The following is a 7,032-nucleotide window of genomic DNA, read 5'->3' as shown; positions in this document are numbered from 1 at the left end:
TCAAAACTCACAGAACTTTATAACATGAAGAGTGAACCTTAATATATACAAAGTAAAAATAAAAAATCATTTAGGAAGTCAGAGGGTCCCAGAAGGAAATGCAGAATATGTTAAAATAATCTAACTATATTTCAAATGTATGAAACAACCTCACAACAGGATGGCAGGAAAAAAAAAGGTACTGACCTAATAACTGGAAATGAGTGGAGTCTGTATGACTAAAGTCAAAAGAAACTGTGCATAATCTCTGGACTCTAGTTGATAGAATTGTTTCCCATGGGAGCATGGGTAAAGAATTCTGATCTGTTAATCATGTGTATGCTGGAAGTGAACAATTAGGTAAATGGATGGGAGATGGTGGGAGCCAGGTATCTCACTGTTATAAATGAATGATTAAATAAAGAAAAAAATGGGGGAGAAGAGAAATCTCCTATGCAGAAGAATTCCAAAGAAATTATGTAGGAGTCTTACTCCCTAAGTATGGGCCATTCGTATGACTTTTTTACAAAAAGAACAGTATGGAAAGTTGTGAGGAAGGTTGGTACAAGAGTAACTTTATGGTGGAGAAATCTGATAAAGACTACCTTAAACAAATGACAAGGTCAAGGTCAATAGTGGAAGTTAACTTGATTTTATGGATCCTTAACATGATAAGATAAAAACAGCAGTTTACCTCTGTGATCTTCCACCTCAAAATGCATGACCTCAGACTAATTATGAGAATAACATCAGATAAATTCCAATTAAGGGATGATCTACAAAATACTTGACCTGTACTCCTCAAACTTTCATAAAAAGCAAGGGCAGTCTCAGGCAAGAGGAGTCTAAGGAGATATGATTAAATGTAATGTCATATCCTGGTTGAGGTTCTGAAACATAAAAGGACATTAGGTAAAAACAAGGAAGTCTGGATAAAATATAGATTTTAGTTATAATAACATATCAATATGGGTTCATTAATGATAACAAGTGTGCCACTAGCATAAGATGTCAATAATAGGGAAACTGGCTATCAGAGTGTTTGGGAAATCTTTGTATTATCTTCACAATTTATTTGTAAATCTAAAACTGTTCTATAAAATAAACATTATTTTTTATTTTTTTTTATTTTAAGAAACTAGTTAGAGACTCTGAGATTGGCAAAAGGATAAAGGAACCAAGACCTTCCAATAAAGAAGTACTTCACAATTGTAGAAACTATCATTAGCCAGATATATAGATATATGTAATACCAGAAGCAAAAATACCAAGTCTAAATTTTTTTTAACATTTAGTCAAGTACCTACACTGACATTGTAAAATAATTGTTCTATGAAAATCACATTTGCTAATAAACTTAGAAATGGGTTTTAAAATATTAATATCAAATACACTTTTAAATATGAATAATTCTTAAACTCATAAGAACAGTAAGTTTGCCCTAACGGTTAGGGCCTAACCAGTTTGGCTCAGTGGATAAAGTGTTGGCCTGTGGACTGAAAGGTCCCAGGTTCGATTCTAGGATTCTAGTCAAGGGCATGTACCTTGGTTGCAGGCACATCCCCAGTAGGAGGTGTGCAGGAGGCAGCTGATCAATGTTTCTCTCTCATTGATGTTTCTAACTCTCTATCCCTCTCCCTTCCTCTCTGTAAGAAAATCAATACAATATATTTTTTAAAAAAAAAAGAACAGTGAGTTTGTCTTTCTACTATGGTCAGAACTGGTAAGTTAGTAAGTACTATAAATCTGAGATCATACTTGAATACTTGTTCAGAAGAGCCTAGGTTTGCAAAATAAGATTAAGCAAAAAAGTTGTAGGCCAAGAGATAGTTAGCTGATGAGCCTGAAAAGTGGTTTAATAATAATTTAAAATAATGTTAAATAGTTTCATGCAGCAGATAGTAATCCCCTATTTTCAATCTTCAACCTTTCAAAGATTAGATTTTTTAAGTAATTTTCAACGAAATATTGAGTAAAATGGACACATTTCATTTTAAGACTAAAAAAGATAGCTTCACACATCTGTGAGACAGTTTGCAATAATTGAATGCAAATACTAATTTATTCATTCAAAAACATTTATAGTCAACTGAAGATCAAATAAATGAATTTCCAAAAGCCTTAAGTTTCTAGCTGAATTCTTTTTTAAAAAAACTGACACAAAGTCAGTGATGATAATGCAGATTAGTATCACAATTTTGTTCAGTATCATCATCAAATTATGATGAAATCAGTTGATATCAGTTTCAAAAGACAAAGACAACTAATAAAGGGAAGCAGATAAAGGTAGAGGCAGGTGCCTTTGTAATTCATTAGCTATATTTGTGACAGCCTTTGAAGGCAGCTATGACAGGCATGACTATGATTTTCCTTTGAGGCCTTCTGTTCAATGGCAGATTAGTAACTTGATATGTTTTCTATATTTATCTCCATAACAGAGACTTATTTTTAAATCAGCCAACACAAAGCATGGTGTTTTTTATGTCATTGCAACACCCAGTGATAGGAAAGAGCCATCTAGACAGATTGGCTGGGGACTGCTGGTTACTCAGGAGATGTCTGTAATGAATCAGTTACCTCTGTGGAACTGTTAGGGCACAAAGAAAGTTTTTCCAAAATGGCCAGTATGCTGTTTAGAATGACATTTCTCAGATTAACTGGTTACTCTTTCAAGGGAGAATAGTGCATTATTTTGTTGACTGGCATGAATCAATGGGAAGTAAAGGAAAACAGAATGCTGAGCTCAGTTCCCACCTTGTTATATTTGGTCGGTTATATTTGGCTAGGGGTAGGTGAGATGTCTTATATTCTAAGTCTCACTCCAAGGAAGCACACTCCTCTCCCTTGGATCAGAGGACATTTAGCCTCTTTCAGCCTCAAAAGAGGAAATGGGCTGGTGGGTGCCAGTCGTAGAAAGACACAAGCCATGTTTACAGCACATGGCTTCTGCCTTTGTCCACCTTTTCTTCTTTTCAAAGAAAAATGATACTTTCATGTCTTCTGTTTTGGAGTTGTCAGTCACAAAATTTTCACTGGACACTTCCTAAAATAGGGCACTGTTTTAGGGCGCCAGAGCACAATTCTGCTCTGTGGAAAAAAGAGCAGAGTTGGAAGAGGAAACACGGGAAAGGGTTTCTCTGTCCTGCCCACTTGAAATCCCCTTCACATTTATAGGAATAAGACTTCCTGAGCCAAATAGGGAAACAAAAGCCCATACTCCTTGTTATTAACTTGGGATGGAAGCGGATCAAGAATAGATACTGGGCACCTAATGACACTTGACCAGTGCTTAACATATGGGCAGGGAAATGTACTAAAATATCTGTTTCTCATGCCTACATTTTCTCATGTCCCTTTTTAAATCTGAGGGTCCTTATAACTGATTAAATTTAGCTTTAAATCCTAGCTCTAGAAATCATCTCTTCTCTCTCTGCCTCTCTCTCTCTTTCTCTCTTTCTCACAGACACCCAGCAAAAGACAGTAGCCTGGACCTGACACCTGACTAGTGGTCACTAGGTCTGAATTGCTGTCAATTTAAAAGACAATATCTTTACCTAACTTTGCCTAAGTTGTGTTTACGCTCCTAAGCCCTAAGGTCGAATGACACCCTGGCTACTTTCCCATGAGACTGGACAGAGGGATGGAAAAGACCTCAGAGCTATTCTCAAGACCTGAAGAAATAATTTATTACCTTTACCTCACCTCCTACCAACCAGCTTCCAGCATGATCCCAAACTCCCTAACCATGGTGTCTTGTGATTTTCCCCATGCAATCTGTGGCCTACATGCCATTGAGGAGTTTGGGCTTTTGAGCATTAGCTTCCCATTGTCCTGGGGGATGCGATTCATATTGAAATAGTCAATATTTCTCCACTGAAATTCTCAGTGCCTAGTGTTTGGCTCAGCTAGTGCAGGGTGGATGAGCTTGTTCTGTTCTGTAATGTTTGCTGGAGTAGTCTCTTGCATTAGATATATTTGCAGGCCATACAGCAGATGCTGCTTGAAGTCTGTTTTCTATCATTTGGAAAATTTTAAATTTATTGAAAAGGACGTACTAGGTATTCCAAAGGCAAGGGGAGGGACTCTGTGGACAGGAGAGAGAGGTAAGATTCCCAGACACTTAGAAGAGGATAAAGATATCTGGGCTTTAACTAGGACCTGATCCAGGTGGTAAAGTCTCAGAAAGAAATGGCTGTGCTGTACACTCACCCAGGCCAAACTTTAGGGATCATGGCTCCCAGTGTTGCCAAAGATTCACTCCCATTCTCGATTCAGTTAAGGAGCTATGAAGTTGTTGGAGCTTGAGAGGTCACTCAGACCACAATGTCCATCAGGATACCCCCCAACTCCATTCTGTTCTGGAAGACCCTGGATTCAACCTCAGTGGGAGAGCAGGATGGAGAGAGGGGGGTAAAACCCACTGAAAACTCAAATTGAAGCCCCTTCAAATTGGAAGTCAAATTTCAATGGATTTAGAGGAAATAAGGGCAGTCGTAATTTTTCACAATTGAATTTGTAGTTGCTACTTCATACTTGTTACTTGTCTCGCTTAATTCTCAAAACAACTCATGTCATAAGTACTGCTATTCCTCTGGATGCTCTGAATAGTTACCTATGATTTTTGTTTTGGATCTCAGGTACATAATACATAGCTCATGACACATTTTTTACATTGGTCCACATTGGCCATCATTTAAATAATTGACTCATAATGTTTGGTTATTTTTAATTATATAATAAGCAGTCAGAATAAAAACAAGGACCTTTACCTGCACCTAATTACCTCCCCCAATCTATCCCTTAGCTTCTCCCCATACACAATAATCATCATCTGAAATCTTGTTTCATTAATCATTTTTACATGGTTTTATTGTCTATATTTATATTATTAAAATGTTTATTTTTATATGTTTATTTTATATTACAGAAAGGGGATCGTTCTTTATATAAATTTTGAAAACTGAGTTTTCATACTTACTATGTTGCTATGTTTCATCTATATTACTGGGTGGGACTGTAATCTATTCATTTGACAGTTATACAATATTCTATTGTGTGACTATACCATTCCCCCCATCCAAAAAGGGCACTTGGGTTGCCTCCAAGTTTTGCTATTATAAACAGTGCTGGTGAGACTTTTTGTGTATATGTCTCCTGTTGAACATTGGACTCTGTACCTCTATTTCCCACTGCTCCACACTCCAGCCCATGCTGTGCCCTACTTTCTGAAAAGCATTTCTAATGCCTCTACCTTGGCAGGAATTCAGGGGAGTTCCACAGAGCCCACAACAGGCTATATGGAAAAGTAATATGACTCCGTGACAGGAAAGGAAAAATGTATCAAAATGGAGGGAAAACAATGGAGACCATAAGCAAAAATAAGTTGGTCTCCACCCTGAAGAAGTGTATGGGTGTCCAATGACGTGACCATGGGTTTGAGAAAAAGAAAAGTTAACAAGTCCAGCAGGAGTCTGGCAGCCATATGACTCACAGAGCTCAAAGAATGGGAAGTGGAACAACCTCAGAGATAAGGAGTAAGTGTTAGGGTGAGATAAGGCTTGGAGATGCCTAGAGAAAGACTTTCACTGCCAGCCTCTGCAAACTTGGGTCCCAGTGCTCAAAACCATGCACTTGCTAGCATGTGGAATAAGGCAATGTGTTCCTTGTTGATACCAACCTCAGAATTATACTTGATGTATTTTTTAATAAATTTTTATTGACTTCAGAGTGAGGAAGGGAGAAGAGAGAGAGAGAAACATCAATGAGATAGAATAATCAATCAGCTTCTTCCTGCATGCCCCCTATTAGGGATTGTGCCCATAATCCGGGCATGTGCCCAGACCAAGAATTGAACTATGATCACTTGGTTCATGGGGTCAATGCTCAACCACTGATTTAAAACAGGCTGGGCTCCTTGGTGTATTTTATTTTTATTTTTTAATATTTTAAAATATATTTTTATTGGTTTCAGAGAGGAAGGAAGAGGGAGAGAGAGATAGAAACATCAATGATGAGAGAGACTATTGATCAGCTGCCTCCTGCACCCCCCTCTACTGGGGATCAAGCCCACAACCCGGATATGTGCCCTTGACTGGAATTGAACTTGGAACCCTTCAGTCCACAGGCCATTGCTCTATTCACTGAGCCAAAGCAACTAGGGCATGGTCTCCTTGATGTATTTTAATAAACTATATTAGTATTTCAAAATATCCATTCTACATTTTTGACATTCCAGGAGAGTGGATGTGGAAGACAAGTATAAACCAACTGGGCAACATTTCATGTATCAAATTATAGAGTGAAATGCATATTAATAATTACTGTCCCAAACATGGAAAACATAGTCCTTACACTATGTCACCCTGCAGTAGTTGTTGTTTTTTTTTGTTTTGTTTTGTTTTGTTTTTTAACCTTCCATTGCCCTTGTATTAAAGTCCACCTTTAAGCATAAACCAAAAGACCCTTCAACTGGTGGTTCTTGCTCATCTTTTCAGCCTCCTTTCCCACCATGCCCTTGTAAGGTCCAGTCATCTTAGTTATATAGACATAATGCTATTCCCCAGAGTTGCCATGATTTATCAAGCCTCCTTGGTAAAGCCCTTTGTCACCTCTTCTACTAACTTCTAAAGACCTCCAAGAGGCACCTCAAGGTCACTCCCTTCTGGTACCATTTAATTTTTCTGAGCTCTTTTTTAGCCCCTTAACCTCTCTTCATCTCCCTTCTTCTCCTCCTTCATCTTTCCATCCCCATGCCCAGACATACAAAACAGACCATCACACTAAAATATACTTCTAGTTTAACCCCATGCCACACTTATCCACCCCTCCATTAGATTCTTTTAAGGTGAGGGATAAAATAAATGGTGTCTTGAAGGCACTTAGCAGAACTTAATAGTAGATGTAAATGCCCTATTATACTCACCTCAACCTGTAAGGACACCCATCTCCTTGCTGCTGAGGATAATGTGAGCTGATGGTTAACACCTGCAAAATTACAGGACAATCGACCTTGGCAAACAGGAACCAACTTGCCAGAAGTCCTCTGGGAGAAGG

Source organism: Eptesicus fuscus, chromosome 2 (assembly GCF_027574615.1).
Source record: "Eptesicus fuscus isolate TK198812 chromosome 2, DD_ASM_mEF_20220401, whole genome shotgun sequence".
NCBI classification, from domain to species: Eukaryota; Metazoa; Chordata; class Mammalia; order Chiroptera; family Vespertilionidae; genus Eptesicus; species Eptesicus fuscus.
The sequence above is the reverse complement of the archived record's forward strand: the minus strand, read 5'-3'. Positions refer to the sequence as shown.